Below are 17,787 nucleotides of genomic sequence, written 5' to 3'. Positions count from 1 at the left end.
TTGTTTTTTCGGTGCAATGGGGGGTGTGAGCAAGTTACAAAACTTGTAGCTCAGCGTGTGACATAAACAGTGACGTACTCCGAGGGAAGCCGCAGCTGGTCGGTCCTTTGGCGATTCTCTCATAAGTTGGCCCGTCCTTCATCGTCCCTGTCCTCTGCTGGTTAATGGGCTCTTAGTTTGCGAGGGCAAGGAGGGTGCGCTATTCCTTGTCTCCCCAGGTGCTCATCTTTACAGTGTCTGTCAGGTTTGCGTTTCCCTCTTGCTACTAGCTGCTCATTCCTGCCATCACCTGTTTCCTGTCTATCCACCGCCAGTGGACAACAGCTCCTCCCACAAGTCATCAACAGCCCCTCCCATCGTGGAAGGCCGCCTCGTTTTGTTTAAACCAAAAGGGTTCTGCCAATATGTCTACCCTACGAGGCGGAAAATTGGGCACCTCGGATCAACCCACCAATCCGGCTCTGTGTGTCTAAACGCTCGCAGCTTGCCGGCAAAATGGCCCAACATTCACAGAAAATCTGGCAGTGTAAAAGGGGCTAAGGATTTCAAGCTTTTGTTTTTGGCAATGACCAAAACCTTTTCCTACCTTTAAACATCTCATAGTTGCTATGTGCAGACATTGTAGAATGTTTAATTTTATTTAAATAAATAAACCACCCAGTATTAATATTCTGTCTTGTAATAACGTAGATTTGTACAACTCTAGCCACTTCTTGGTAAGTCCAGAACACAAAACAGCTTGACAACCAGATTGCCCAGAAATGTATTGGTATATTGAACACTGACTGTTACTGTAGTGCCATTTTTGAAAACAAATGCCTCAGCTTGGCCAGAAGAAATAATGCAATCTCAACAGCCAGCTGCTGTGACACTTTCTGACTCACAGTCATGCTCTTCAAAGGATAACAACTTGCCATTGTGGACACTCCATGAGCTTGGTACAAACCCTTTTCGTGGCACTATCCACAGTGGAAATAGCTATGGGTTGCTGAAGAGCACCCACATTTGTTTGCCTAAAAGGCGCTGCAAAGACAGTGATGATTGGCTTTAAAAACAACCAGTTTTGTTGTTTGTTCATTTCAAACAGTGGTCTGCAGCTTGGTAGGCATCTTGCCTAGGTGTTACAACATCCACCATCCCCTCCAACTCCTGATGACGAAGTCAGCCCATTTACTACATCATCTCAGAAAGGCTGATGTGATATCCATGAAATGTACAAATGTAATGGAACTGTAGTTTGCAGAGACATACAATGATGAGATTGCTCGATTATTCAATTTGTTAATGACTCAAACCTGCAGTCATCGCTGTGGGCATCTGTCAACTTGTGGATATTCTTAGTCAGCATTACCATAGGTACAATAATTGAAATGTAAAACATCAACGTTTGGACATATTTATATTCCACTGCATTCATTTAAGTTTTAATCCTCTGCAGTCTTCCTATATTGCCTTCATTATTAGTGATCACAGCCCAACTGCTTCCTGCTTATTTGTTTGCTGGGATAAGTAAATTGTAATGCGTAAAGCTACTGTTGATTGTAACACAACACTTTTTGAAAATGTTGAAAATGTTTCACAGTAAATGCATTTATATGTAGAGGCAGTGATAGGCATTTAATGTGAAAAAAAGTTTTGAGGTATGCTAGCAAATCAGTGCAATCAGTATTTGAAAAAGACCATTTGTGTATGTTGCACCTATGCCATTTTTTTCTTCTATTAAATATTGCAGTTATGGGAGAGTATTATGTAGGTTATTTATGAATGTATGTTGCACGCCACTCTAAAACCTGCTGGGAATGAAAGCTGGGAGGCAGGGATGGAAACAGAGAGGGGGTGGAAAGCAAGAATGAGTGAGAAGATGCTGTATAAGCAAGAATGCTTGCAGCCCCAGTGGGAGACTGTACCTCAACCACTGCAGTCAGCTCATAACAGTCTGTGAGAGAGGTTGAAAGATGGAGAGAGAGGGGGAGAGGGCTTAGGAGATATATGAGGACAAACAATACCCACTAAAGCCCTGCTAGCGACTCCTAGAGGCTGCAGTGTCCACTGCATGGCACAAAGGTTGCTTGAAAAACATAGTGGCAATTATGCTGTTCTTAGAAATTTTATTGGTAGTAAGTGGTCATTATAGTTAGGTTTAAATAGAGCCATTGAAATCCCTCCCTTGCATTAGGAAGGAAAAGGTCCATTGAGTGGGCCTTTGAGAAAAGTCTGAAGCACCACTGGACTTTGTACTCTGAGGACCATGAATATTCACATAAAACTCAATTTTAATGCAGCCAGTGGATTTTGAGAACCATCATGTGGTTGTGCTGATGGTACTGATACAGGAATGGTCCAACACATTCTCATCCCAAGTCCTAACATATTGCAGCTTTGTCAGTGGCCCTTCATGTCTACATAATGCACACTAGCTATCCTCCTGTGTCTGCTGTTGACGTTCTGGGATGTCACGACCAAAACAAGGATGTCAACAAAAGCATGTGGTTCGGTCTAGAAAAAAACATGGTTCAGCTTTACAGGAAGCAAACACTGGCCTCCCAGGTGAAAGTCTGGGGTTTGTTGGACCCATCCATCACCCCTCCCGTCTGGCCTGTGGGGACTTTCCTGCTCCTAACCTTACATTGTTACCAGCTGCATTTCAACCTGACGCTGTCCAGTGGTGTAACATACCACAGCAGCAGGTGCCGTCCTACTGACCGGCAGCATATCATCATACCGCAAAAATTGGCTTTTGGCATCAGGTGTCTAACACTGATATTACTGACAAAGCAGTGGACATTGCTGACATCGGAAAAAGAATGGGCTGAATGGTCAGGGGGCTCACCAGAATTGTTAAGATCCACCGTCACCATAAGGGGCATGTCATTCCTAACTCTAGGACTTAGTTAAATAGTTTTGATAAATTTAAATATTTATTCTGTTTCTTTCTGACAGGAGTTTTTATGTTTTCCTTTTACTCACTGAGACTATGAACAAGACACAATCTTGTCTCGAGTGAGGTAAATGTGAAGATGGTAGGGAAATATTTTTCAACATGGCACATCCCCTGGACAGTAAAGCAACTGTTGGGAATAGAATGATTTTATGCATTTTACTATCAGTTGTGTTTCACTATATAAGTTTTAGATGTGTGAACAATGAGAATACTAAGATGATTTCAGCTGATCTGAATGTGTTTGCTTTGCAGAAGCGGAGAAGTACAGGAGAGGAAGAGACATGAAATCTGAGGAGCACATACCGCAATGCTTAGATAATTAGTTTCATATATGGTAAAAATAATAGAAAGTGATGTACAGATAGTAAGGTACAGCACGTGTAGGGAGTTGTGTTGTTCTCTTGTCTTTCAAAACAGGAACCACGCCCCCACTGTCAGCGGGAAGGAGTCAGATTAACACGAGGCAGGGGCGTGGTGTGGTGAAGGAGGAAGTGGAACTGCCAATGAGAAGAGGACAACGCCTTGCGTGCACAATGACACTCTGTTACGCTCAAATATACTGGGTCAGGGAAAGGACAGGAGGTCAGACTTCGTGAACTGACACACCTTTGTTGTTCGTCAGGGACTTGAAGTTGAGACCCAGAGCTCTGTAATTTTATTCCTTTACTGCTTAATAAACTACATTAACTGAGACCGAATATCTTCTCCTATTGCTTCATTAAAGAACATGCAGGACTGAGCTCACACATAGCACATTGGAGAGTAGGATGAGCCCCCAGTCCATCACAACACTGGGTCATCATCAACATTGGGTGAATACAGCATGTGCTCTCACAGCAGACATTGCCACATAAGATCACAGGAATGTCTGTACCCAGATAGCACACATACATCTGGCCGACGTCGGCCTGAGGACGACACATTGGCCCTGAATTTATAACGTCTGACAAGCGTCGGCCACATGGGCGGATATCTTTAAATTTAATACTCTTTTGTCCCAGCTCAAGAAACGTCTCTGTTACATCGGCTTTGGGTCAGCCCAGTCCTGTAGAATGTCTGCCCACATACGGAAGTCGCCACAGAGGCGGAATTTCATCTCCGCGGTGTTTGTTTAGAACTGAGCTCGCAGGACACAGCATCTCATTGCAGTTGGTTTCAGGTAAGCTAACTGGAATAAATTGACAGAAAATAGCTATGTTGTTTCTTCTGTGACTGTTAAAAGAGGTTCCTGGTGAGTGGCAAGGCATGACTGGGTGTAGGCTGTAGCACATGTTCCCACCACCTAACATTATCTTTTGTTAGCTGTTAGCTAGTTTAGCGGTTTAGCTCATGTTAGCTAACAGGCTGCAACCGTGGTGTTTTCATTTTATTTTCCCTAGTTGACGTTATCTGCTCATCTGGTTATTGTGAACACTCGTTTTGGGTTAAAGTGGAAGTGCCCGGAGCTGCCACCTATGGTCCGTGCGGCCCCCCGGCCTGACCTCCGGGGCCCTGGACGGGTGCTCAAGTGTGGGTGAAAGGAGCGGAGAGGAGCACGGAGGTAAGGCGGGGCGGGCCAACACTGTGTATCCCAGAACGGGTGCTCAAGTGTGGGTGAGAGGAGCGGAGAGGAGCGTAGAGGTGAAATAGTGAAGTTTAAGGATGCCTTCGATATGTTGTTAATGTGATTTTATGGGCAATTTATCAGTCGAGGTCTCCTCCTCTGCAAAGCACACTGACCCAGTGGCTACAGGTTATAGTGCAGTTTTGAAACCACTGTTTTTCCGAGATGAAGGACTGATTGTTGAGCTGCTGTTAACAGTTAATGGAGTTAACGCTGGATCCCGTTATTTAACAGTTTCAACACTAAATGAAGCAGAGTAACGGACCCAAAGCCTTCAATCTGGCTAAAAGACAGCTGAAATGCTAAAAAAAATACAGTGGTGAAGTTGGGATTTGTTTCTTGAAGTGACGTGCTCATCGTCTTTTCTGTCTCTTGCAGGCTGCCAGGAGAAGCGGACTGGCCATCAGATATTGTTTGTGGAAATTTGAAAATAAAGTTTCTCAAACTGACTTTTGTCTCTTCATTGTGCACACTTACACACAAAATAGGGTAACAGTCAGCTATTTTTCAATGTTAGCATTGATTTCTCACATTGAATGGTGAAATCTTTGTAGTTTGAAAGGTCCGACCTAAATGAATAAACGTTGTAGTTAACAAAGCATATGAATATTAATGAAGGAGCGCCCACTGAGCGCAACTTCTTTTATTGATCATTTGAACGTCACGTGGTGGTGATTTTCGATTAAAGGCCAACGTCTCAGGCAATGAGCAAACGCTCTCCCTGCTACATCTTAACGATCTAAACTTGATCATAGGGCCGAAGTCAGCCAGATGTATGTGTGCTGTCTGGGTAGTAATATCATACACATTTGTGAAACTGAGTACATTTTATGAACCTAAAACTAAAAAGTTATTGTCCTTTCAGATTTGAATGTGTCAGAGACTCAGGACATAGCAACATTATTAAGCTAAAAATCAATCTTTGACCTAAGTTGTGTTGGGGCCAAGAACTACCTCATGCTGAACGCTTGAGTTTGCTAAGGACGGTCCATGGCTAGCACACAAGTCCAGTGCCACAATATCATTCCTATTCATATAAAGCATGGCATTCCTACCAATAACTCCCTCTGGATCCCTGTGTTGTTGCTTGTGTGGGTGTTGAACTCCTCCAGAGGAACCATGCAGTACCCTACCTGGATCCTATTCCCAGAGGATTAAGTACTCCTAACTCTCTGCTCTGATGTTTGGGTATTGGGTACAGACAACAAAAAGAAATCTCTTCTCCAACACCAGCAATCAACCAGGGAATGCTGCCTCTGATGCTGGGCAACTCTGGAAAAAGAGTCCATCCCTAATCAGGAGTTTCATTCCATACCTGGTGCCATGCGTAGTGGTGACCCCAATTATGTCTAGTTTGTGCACTTCATCTTCCAAAGTACCTTAACAAAAATATGACATTTACAATGAATGTTGAAGCAACCTACCTTAAGCTTTCACAACATCAAAGACAAGATTGTGATAAATTTGAGAGAAAAAAAAATCTCCAAAATGTAAGTTCACAGATGTTATTAAATTCTACAAATTGCAAGAATTGAAAGACTGGGGACCATCATCAACAAGCTGTCTTTTACAGAAACAAATGTGGATGCTTCACACAGCTTTAGCGATTAGAGATTCATACAATCAGCACAGTTTCAAGGTGGACACTCAAGATTAGTGTCACAAATTCAGTATCTGATCAAATGTCTCCCCTTCTGTTCCTGAGATATGACACTGAGTAATGACAAGAAAAGTGTTTCTGCAGAGCATTGTGATGTCACCCTGAAGCTGACTTTTGACCTTTTGGATATGAAATGTCATCACACAGTTTGTGTTAAGTTTTGTCATAATTAGCATATTAACTCTTGAATTATGGCAAAAAAAAGTGTTTGTGAGGTCACATTTTGACCACCAAAATTAAGTCAATTTATCATTTAGTCTAAGTGGACCACTGTACCAAAACTGAAGGAATTCCCTTCAGATATTGCATTCATAAAAATGGGATGGACCAACAAACATACATAATACCTCTGGCCATACAATGCACACAACACACAATGAAATAATGATACATTATAGTATAATTCTACAATGAACACAACTTTAAACCCAGCACTTTTGTTGTTTCAGTTTGATCATACAACACAATGCCACAGATGCCCCAAGGTTCGAGGGAGTGTGAGGGATGCTGACTGCAGGAATGTCCACGAGAGCTGCTGCCCCTGAACTTAATGTTCATTTCACCACCATAGGACATCTCCAATGGCACAAGTCGTTTACGATGAGGAACTGCTTTCAGGTTAAGACCCTGGTGAGGAAGATGCATATGCAGATGAGCCTCCCTGAGACAGTATCCACAGGTTTGTGCAGAAATTCTTTGGCTGTGCAAACCAATCGTTGTGTCAGCTGTTCTGGTGGCTGGTGTCAGTTGATGATGCAGGTGAAGATGCTAGTTGTGGAGGTGTTGAGTTGGTTTGCAGCAATGAATTTGAAAGAAATATAGCCTATCTATTGAGTGCATGTAAAAGTCTTTTGTCATTATCTTAATTAAACCTGTGAAAAAATGTGTTGCATTTAAAAAAGATCAGTGGTCAGATTGTTTGATTTGGCATGTTAAAATTTACTCTTATTTTTTGCACTGTACCACTTCTGGAGTTTAAAGTGTTTTTTTCAGTGTGATTAAAGCTCCTTTATTTTATTTTATTGTAACTCCTTTGTTGTTCTCAGCTGGAATTGGGGTGACATTAATAAGATTATTAATATTACCTCAGCATTACCCCCAAGTCATGGCTTTCTTAACTTTAATCCAACAGGTTTCAGGAAGCAGCACAAGTCTGATTTTGCTGGCAAGGAACAAGTTCAAACTTACAACCGGGTCCACCACCTTGGAAAATGGTTGAAGTTTACAGTCTAGCATCCCATCTGTGCTAAAATCTATTTCTTAAAGAGTTCACATTCTGCGGTCACCTCCAACAGCCATGGCTACCTACTGTTAAATGAATAGTGAGAGAAAGTTTGTGTGCATTATACTGAGAAAGCCTTATCCCTCATTAGCTCCACTCAAATAGCAGCTGTATCCTCCCTTTCTCTCAATCTGCCTTCCTCTCTTGGCCAGGGGAAAGAAAAGGGGAGCATACTTTATAGTGACAGGCAGAGCGGCCAAATACCAATAGAGAATACATCAGCTTGGCAATTATTGGATTATCTCACGCTGATATCATTACCGCCAAGCATTCACTCCAATCATTGATTGCATTTTTCAATTTACTTCACCATTAATGCGAGTGGCCCGACTGAACAATCTTCTGATGAGTCCATGGCTCAGTCAATAAGTCCCGCCCCTCAGGTAGTTGTCAAAGGGTGTGTGTTTGTGTGTGTGTGTGTGTGTGTGTGTGTCTTCAGGCATGTGTTCGTGTATGCATGTGTGACAAAGTGTGGATAATAGAATACTTAGAAGTTCAGTTGTTTCTCATTCTCTGTAATATTTACGGGACTACCAATCACATCAAGCAAGGCAGAGAGACCAGCGTGGGCCCACTCATTTTGAAAAATTGGCCCCAAAGGAAAAGTAAATTTCGGCCCTTTCAAACATGTAATGTTTATTTCTATTGTTTATCTATGTTGTTTATCAGAATTTGTGCATCTTGTGTTTGCTTTATGTTTGCTGTTCTTTTTTTTCTTTTTTTTTTGTAATTCTTTTTTAATCTATTTGTTACATGTTCAAAAATACAGTACAGGCCAAAAGTTTGGACACACCTTCTCATTCAATGCGTTTTCTTTATTTTCATGACTATTTACATTGTAGATTCTCACTGAAGGCATCAAAACTATGAATGAACACATGTGGAGTTATGTACTTAACAAAAAAAGGTGAAATAACTGAAAACATGTTTTATATTCTAGTTTCTTCAAAATAGCCACCCTTTGCTCTGATTACTGCTTTGCACACTCTTGGCATTCTCTCCATGAGCTTCAAGAGGTAGTCACCTGAAATGGTTTCCACTTCACAGGTGTGCCTTATCAGGGTTAATTAGTGGAATTTCTTGCTTTATCAATGGGGTTGGGACCATCAGTTGTGTTGTGCAGAAGTCAGGTTAATACACAGCCGACAGCCCTATTGGACAACTGTTAAAATTCATATTATGGCAAGAACCAATCAGCTAACTAAAGAAAAACGAGTGGCCATCATTACTTTAAGAAATGAAGGTCAGTCAGTCCGGAAAATTGCAAAAACTTTAAATGTGTCCCCAAGTGGAGTCGCAAAAACCATCAAGCGCTACAACGAAACTGGCACACATGAGGACCGACCCAGGAAAGGAAGACCAAGAGTCACCTCTGCTTCTGAGGATAAGTTCATCCAAGTCACCAGCCTCAGAAATGGCAAGTTAACAGCAGCTCAGATCAGAGACCAGATGAATGCCACACAGAGTTCTAGCAGCAGACCCATCTCTAGAACAACTGTTAAGAGGAGACTGCGAATCAGGCCTTCATGGTCAAATAGCTGCTAGGAAACCACTGCTAAGGAGAGGCAACAAGCAGAAGAGATTTGTTTGGGCCAAGAAACACAAGGAATGGACATTAGACCAGTGGAAATCTGTGCTTTGGTCTGATGAGTCCAAATTTGAGATCTTTGGTTCCAACCGCCGTGTCTTTGTGAGACGCAGAAAAGGTGAACGGATGGATTCCACATGCCTGGTTCCCACTGTGAAGCATGGAGGAGGAGGTGTGATGGTGTGGGGGTGTTTGCTGGTGACACTGTTGGGGATTTATTCAAAATTGAAGGCACACTGAACCAGCATGGCTACCACAGCATCCTGCAGCGACATGCCATCCCATCCGGTTTGCGTTTAGTTGGACGATCATTTATTTTTCAACAGGACAATGACCCCAAACACACCTCCAGGCTGTGTAAGGGCTATTTGACCAAGAAGGAGAGTGATGGAGTGCTGCGGCAGATGACCTGGCCTCCACAGTCACCGGACCTGAACCCAATCGAGATGGTTTGGGGTGAGCTGGACCGCAGAGTGAAGGCAAAGGGGCCAACAAGTGCTAAACACCTCTGGGAACTCCTTCAAGACTGTTGGAAAACCATTTCAGGTGACTACCTCTTGAAGCTCATGGAGAGAATGCCAAGAGTGTGCAAAGCAGTAATCAGAGCAAAGGGTGGCTATTTTGAAGAAACTAGAATATAAAACATGTTTTCAGTTATTTCACCTTTTTTTGTTAAGTACATAACTCCACATGTGTTCATTCATAGTTTTGATGCCTTCAGTGAGAATCTACAATGTAAATAGTCATGAAAATAAAGAAAACGCATTGAATGAGAAGGTGTGTCCAAACTTTTGGCCTGTACTGTATATCAAATCAAATCAAAAAAAATTATGGAGTCTTTATGAAGCACGTCAGCATATAATGGGTTAAACTGAGTTAAGCGAGAACATGAACTGAGTTTTTTGGACAAAACAAAGATCATAGACATTTTCTCTGGGTTTTTGTTTTCAAAGCACAGCCTTTATGCTGTGACCTTTAAATCCTTGAGCAAAAACACACAGGTATTTAAATTACTATTTTACTGCTGGAAAGATGATCTTTTTACAAAATGGGTCTATCTGTGTAGCAAAAGACATAAATCCTTCTGAAAGAGATGTTACATGAAAACAGAGAAAACAGACAAAAAGGTCTGTGGCATTTGCTTTCGCTCATGAGGTAGAAAACCTGCTACTACCAGAATGCACTGGCACCAGACCAGACCAATAAACACTCCCACTAATGGGTGATATAATGCAAGTTGCCCATCTGAAAACGATACGGTGGTCAGCTAGTAACCACACATCCTATTAAAGCTAAACAGTACATTAAAATATGTTCCTGAAATCATTTTAGGCAAGAAAAGGGCAACACAGTAATTGAGTCTTGCTTTATTTGATCAGCACTGCCTAGCTTTACCGTTTGATCTTAGTTTTTTCAGCATCCATTTAAACAATACAGGAAACGGTATGGCACTCCCTTCCTGTTCACAAACTGATATTTCAGCTAAACAGTACACTAAAATATGTTTCAGAAAACATTTGAGGTGAGACAAAAGCAATGCAATGACAGAATCTTGGTTTATAGTTGATTTGTTTTACTGTTTGATTGGAGTTTGAAGAGAGAGAAAAAGAGAGCAGCCCAGTCTCACTCTGAAGTAATCGGAAACCTGAGCTCGGTCAGTGACTTCCGGTGTTGTACACAGATGAAAAAAGGACATCCTTTCATGCCGGCGTAATACGCGGCCGGTCAGCATTATTGTTTAACAGCACCGGGCAGCATTGGGGGAAACACGGCAAGACATCAACAAAACTTAAGACGGCGAAAATCTGAGCAGGGTGGGTGAGAGGGGTGGTGGACGGTCCAGTGACCACAGAGTTTCAGCCATGAGGCTGGTGTTCACCTTCCATGTGATTGTAAAGCCAAACCCTGTTTTTTCCCCCTGAGCCCAACCATGTGCGCGTGTTGGCTAAGCGTAACCATGTGCATTTGTTTTGAAAGAAAAAAAAAGCACCAATTGTGTTGTACCCATGTCGTCCATTTACTTTGAAAGAGACTGTATGCGAACTGTACAAATCATGTGAAAACAGAGGTGTATTTTGAAGACAGAGAATGCATGTAACAGGCTGAAGTTGACACGGCGTCCCAGAATGTCAACAACCAACTCACCAACGGTACCCTGTATGCCATATCTTGACATGGAAAGTCCATGAGCAAATGCCGATATGTGATGAGGTCGGAGTGAGAATGTGTTGGAGAGGGAGTGAGAGAGAGATAGAAAGAGAAAAGAGGCAGCTCTATCTCACAATCCGCTTCTATGCTCTTTGTGTCTGTGGTGGCAGTGAGCACACAAAATTGAGAAAGTACAGTTTACAGTTCGAGCAACAGCACAAGAGGCAGCAAAAATCAAAGATCTATGTGCTGGCAAATTAAACACACTTCACTTTGACATAAACTCATGTTGTTATGGTTCCAAGCTGGTCAAAAATCAGCAAACTATTGCTTTAAGAGCAAACTGTCACATCAATATATCTATCATAGAAGATATAGTAGATAACTCCATAATTCTTTATGGAGAAATCTAAAGGATTATAATTATCCTGACCCTGAGCTAGTGACTAATTACTAACAACTATGTTGAACACCCCCCCCCCCCCACCCCCCCACCCAAAAAAAAACTATGTTGATAATGTTGTTTACATTGTCAAGGTGGAAACCAATGTTACATGTTTGTTAGAAAACCGATGTAAGCAGCCGTGCAATGTATTTTGGTAGCGCAATGTGTTCCGAGAGACGGGGCATTGCGATGACAGCTCCTCATTTGCATGAAGTTGAGGTCTAGGCTACTTTATGCAAATCAGGGATGTAAAGCACGACTTGCTACCTCTGGAAACTCCAAAAAGAAACTTTTCTAAATTAAACACTGTCAATCTAAAATGAAGACAGATTAAGCAACTGCATGGCTTATTTCTTGCCTCAGATGTTTTTAAATGAGTCGCCATGTTGGTCTGGTTTTAAGTCCCATAGCAGGCAGCTCACCAGTAAAAGTGTTCATCCAATCAGATGCAGCCAGGAAGTGTTTGTACGTGTTTCATGTTTCAGGGAAGGAGGACATCCTTTTATCATCTTTTGTTACACCATCCAGTGGCTTGCACATCAAGTGTCCACTGCTGGAAAGCATGCCCCTCTAGATACTTACCCTCAGTTATTGACATTTTTAACTATTTAGACACAAATAAACTTGTTGGAAACTAGTCAAAATAATGTTCATATGTTTATTTGTGTGGCACTTGTCCTCACAGTTTCAAAACTTCTTACTACTCTTAGCCTGTCAGCCAGTAAAAAAACTGACTGCAAGTCCCAAAACATCAACCGGTAGCACAAGTAAGGCCCCCAACAGTAATGTTAGTTTAGACTGAGTGAAACTCCTGCTGTTTGCACACTGCACTTATTCTCAGACAAACTGAAGTACAATAACATGATGCAGTTTCCATCCAAAGCCGTCAGGCCACACCTCTATCACCAAGTCCCACCCTGGAATTCTACTACTGTAATACACATTAAAGTGATCACCAAATCATTGATCACAGCCTGACTAACGTTCACACAATTCATTTAACACACAGTATAGTCTTAACAAGAGTTCCTTCCTCACCAAGTTTTAGTAACCCATTCATCACCTTACAGTACTTTGTCCCATATAAAATCCAGAGGTCTGACTAGATCACAAGAAGGAACAGCAAATGTTTTTTTGAATTTTCCTCTTGAGATAATAGACATTTTCCACCCCTTACTTTCAGCCTAGGTTCATGAAACACAAACAATCAAACCATTCGTAACAGATTCACAAGAATGTGTCAAAGTGTAAACATGCACTATTCCATTTAAAGATGGCTGAAAAAAAGACCAACACTGCTGTTTTTGTAGAGAGGACGGGCTGAGAGTCCACCGCTTTGGCACAGCTCCTTTTTCTTGGCTCGTCAACAAATCTTGAAACACAGAAATATGGACGTGGTTTGGATGTGAACATGAAGCTCTTTATCCAGCCTTTCAATGAACAAAGCTGTCAGATGCTTCTCTTTTTATTTCCCGAATGCATTGCAGGGCACTGTTACAGAAATGTGCAATATCCTTGTCATTGCTCTGTGCCTCAAACTGCACACGAGATGAACTCAAATCCAAAGGCATTATATTGCATTATATCTATTGCTTATTAGTAATATACTGTATATGTAGATCTAAAAATATGTTTTTATTTTTGTGGTGTTGTTCAATGATGTCAATTATGAAGCAATTAATGTGTAGGAGTTTGAATAGTTTTGAGAGTTATGTGTAGTGTATATGGCTGTGTATGACTGTATTCACTTTGTCTCCTCTAATATGTAGGTTCTGTATCTTAGAATTGCAGTGGAAGAGATCTGTGCTATAGATGCCGAGTGACTGTCAGTACCCCTCATCACTGTCACATAACATGAAGGAGTATCAGTACACAGCCCATTACATAGAAGCAAGCGGATTGTGTGATCTACTGAAATGGACTGTAATCTTTCTGCCAGAATCTCCCGAGTAAACAAACGATGGATGAAAAGCTGTGGTTGCACATGTTCTACTTGACCCTGCTTTAGTTTAACTTCAGCCAAGTTCAGACCAATGATTCGCGATGAGACAAAAACATTTTTGCAGTGTGAACTGGCCATTCTGAGTTTGATTCAAGCCCGCTGATGGTGTCACCTCAGCTGGCAAATCAACTGGACAATTCGCTGGTGGCTGGTTTTAGAGCGTAAAGCACGTCACCTGTGTCAACAGCCAATTGGCTTGTGGTGAAGTCAGCTGGTCAAGTCAAAATGACTGCATGTTTGCTTGCTGTGGTAGGTGCTCCGTCCCCACCAAGCCCTCTGTTTCCATCCTAACGTTATGCTGGTGTCGAATGGTGGGTTGCTGCTTTTTGCTGTATGTGCTCATGCCCCATATTCAGCCACAGCTGGAAATCAGAATTAGGGATGCACCGAATATTCGGTAACCGAATATATTCGGCTGAATACTGCAAAAAAACACACATTTGGTATTCGGTGGAATAAGTTAAAAGCAAGGCCGAATAATAGTGGCGTGTTTTGATAACGCAATCAAAGCCGTGATGGGCGGAGTGAAATGTTGGCAGTGTGGTGATCCGCCCGTCACGACACTCGCATTTGCGACTAAAAATAGTTTTGAGCGAGCAAAATAGGCTTAAATCATTCAGCATGCTGTGTGAGCAGCCTACAGATTTCAACCACCAGCAGAAACGAAAGGTGAATCCCATCGGTTGGGTGGGTTGAACGGGGGTCACAGACACAGACAGTAATGCATTCCTGTCAAATACGCCGGCCATCGGCTTACTGGGCGACGGAGAAGTCGGCTCCAATAATATCCTCTTCTTGGCGTGTGGACTGCCCAGAAATACCTGAACAGCCGAGCCAGCTGAACACAGGTATGTGATGTGTCAGAGGAGAAACGAGCCATTCACAGCCCACAAACCTCACCGCACTTTAGGGACTGTTCTTTACTTGTGAAGGGACTTGCCAGGGGAGGAGGGTGGCTGGTTGATTCTTATTTTATTTATTTATTTTATTTTGATCCCCCCTATGTTCATCACTCATTGATGCTGTTTTTGAAGTATGAATAAGTCAATAAGTAGTTTATTCCATTGAAATATCAGTGATGTGTTATAGAAAAGTGATTTATCTTTTTATAAATTACAAAAGGCACATCTGCCTCATTTTCACTGTGGTATCGTGATACTACTCAGAACCATGATATTTTCATTGGTATCGTACAGTGGGTCCCAATATTGGTACCCTGACAACACTAATCTGGAGGGGGTTCATCTGCAAACACTAATGAAAAACTAAACAACAATATTCGGTATTCGGTACTTGGTATTCAGCCAAGCACTTAATATTATTTGGCTTCGGCCACAAATTTTCATTTCGGTGCATCCCTAATCAGAATGGAAGTATAGAGAGTTATTGCACAAAGATGGTACACCGTCTCATCTAGTTGCATTGGTGTGAACCAGCAGATTTTAAGGCTTTGCAGAAAGGTGCAGGTATTGCAAGTAGTTGCTTGCAATGCAACCTGTTTCAACTCATCTCACAACAAATCTTCAGTCTGAACTGGGCTTTAGGTACCAGAAGAGACATTAACGATTCTGCAAAGTTTCCATTTTATGATTGCATTGCAGCTATCCATCTGTTAAGGTTATGGTTAAAGGTAAACTGTACAAGTATGGACTCATACAGAAGTACTCCCTCTTAAACATCACTTATGACCTCCTCTCAGTGTGTGGTGGAGTATTTATCTGCAGAGAATATGTCCTCTGCCTGTATTTTCTTATTTTAATCTTATTTTCTGTGTTCAGGACATTTATGGGCTTGTTCCCCCACAGCAGTCAGGTGAGGTCGGGGCTGTATAAAAATGTAGAGACAAGGTGCCAGACCACAAGCACCATGCATCCAAGAAACACAAATGTAGCAGGCAAAATGTCAATTGAGTGTAAATCAAGGGTTGGCTTTCACTTCTACTGGTGAGCATTTTTAAAAACTTAAAAACATATTTTAAAAATAAAAAAACACCATCTAAAGAAATCAACATATTTTTTAAAGGATTTTTCTTGTGGAAATTATGGCCCCTAGATTGTATTAGCATTAATATTATATACAAATAAAATCAATTACAGCTGTGGAATCAACAAAGGCATGTGTCAGAGGTTGCTGTGGTAACACACAAACATGACACACAGTGTGAAGGTAACAGAAGAATTAAAGCCTCAGTGTGTAAAAATGGTAAGTAACTGACATCAGCGGTCAAATTCTAGATTGTGATTCCAGAGTGATATTCCACAGGACACGGGGAGATGAGGGAGAGGGAGAGGAGGAAGACCAGGGAGAGGAAGGGGCGAGGTGGTAGAAACAGTGCAGGAACAGCCAGGTGAAGAGGTGTGTCTCGGCTACCCAGAGGGAAGAGGAGGAGGAGAGGGTGGCAGCCTACGCAGCAGCGTGAGAGGAATCAACAGATTAGGCTGTAGGCTAGGCTAATCATTTAGCTGTAGCTCTGGGATAACGTTAGCCAAGGCTAGGATAACGTTAGCAACTAAACGTAGCCGTCACTCGAACTTAGACGAGAGGGAAAAGTAGTTGCAAACATGCAGCCAAAATGATTTTAAAATACCAGATTGAATTACCTGTCTAGCAGAAAGCAGGCAACCTCCGCATCCCTTGTGAAATCCTTCTCCTTCAGGAGTTCTTTCCAACTGGAATAAGCAACGCCGATATTCACTCTCGTTTTGTCCCGTCCTCGCTTATTTGATCATTTTCTTTTATTTGGTGGCGTGGTTTCCCTCGTACGGGGCAAAACATATGTGTGGTCCTCCATTTAAAGAGCGACAGAATCATAAAAGTACAAAGCAGGTTCATGCAGAAGCGCCCCGGATTGATCTTCACCTTAACCGTCTCCAGTGACATTCGGCCACAGGGGGAGCCACAGCGATTGGTCACATTTTAGCCATTTTTAAGCATTTTTCTGTTGTTATAGCGCCACCCAGTTGCCAGTTAGAGTTAAATTTCTCCAGTCACCTTGAAGCGTCCTGTTCTACATCTCTACCAAGTTTAGTAAAATCAATATGGCGATTAGGCCTAGATAAGAAATTAGTTCTCTAGCGCCCCCATTTTGTTTGATCGGATCAATAATGGAGGGGTCCCCTCAGATTATGTGTGGTCATATGCCTACAAAGTTGCGTTGCGCGGTTGCTCTAGCGCCCCCCTTTGGCCAATTGATGTAATATTGCTTCATTCGCATCCTCCCATGACCCTCTATCACTGCGCCAAATTTCACATGGATTTACCAAGTCAGTGAGGAGAAAAACGTGGAGCAGACACACAGACACACCCACAGACAGACAGAGTTTTCGTCATTATATAGTAAGATAAGATACCCATTCTATTTCATTGTGAGACGTAATTATGAGCCATAAGTTAGAGGGGCATTTTTACTAAGAAATTGACAACACCAAATCCAGACAGGTCACAAACTGGTCTTTATATATTTGTTTAGATACACAATACAAATACAGGTTATTGTGGATTATAACAATGAGGTAATGAACTACTTGAATATTATAAACCAGATTATAAATGTTAAAACATTATGACAATATTATGAACAAATTTGAAATTTGCATGCTTAGTCTGTAATACCACCGTAATGCTCCTCTCTCATCATCTAACTCCCCTATTTCAAAGCAGTTTTGGGTTACTGCAGGTCTGTAACCTGCACGTCTATACATGTGAGCCCATTTGACACGCATGTACAGGTTGGCATTTTGCAAAGCACCATGACATCAGTGTCCTCAGCTGTAATGACAACTGCCTTTGAGCCTGTATTTGCTGCATGCAATGAATGCAGGAGCAGACGGGTGTCAACTTCTTCATGTGTGGAGCGCAACTCTGCTACTTCGTCACGCTCATCTTCTGTCAACTTGTAGCAGCTTTCCTCACAGGTCATGTAAACCTCCTTGCCACGCAGCATTTCTTGTATTGAAACCAGAAACTTCATAAGACTGGTCTTGTTGGTGGGACTGCACAAGAATTTTCTCCACTGCTGGATGTGATGTCCCCTCGCAAAGTTCTTGTACTGGTGAGTGGTGTCTCCACCTCTGTTGAGTCGTTCAGCATCTTTGATGAACGTCTGGTGGTAGACATCA

General features: G+C 42.0%; 1 protein-coding gene across 4 annotated transcripts in view; it reads right to left on the bottom strand.

The window, feature by feature from the left end:
- The window catches only part of rbfox1 (RNA binding fox-1 homolog 1), a 567,561-nt gene that overhangs the window by 309,144 nt on the left and 240,630 nt on the right, over positions 1-17,787 (bottom strand). The window lies entirely within an intron of this gene.

This window comes from Epinephelus fuscoguttatus, linkage group LG19 (genome assembly GCF_011397635.1).
Source record: "Epinephelus fuscoguttatus linkage group LG19, E.fuscoguttatus.final_Chr_v1".
In the NCBI taxonomy this organism is placed as follows: domain Eukaryota; kingdom Metazoa; phylum Chordata; class Actinopteri; order Perciformes; family Serranidae; genus Epinephelus; species Epinephelus fuscoguttatus.
This window is presented reverse-complemented; position numbering and strand designations above follow the sequence as displayed.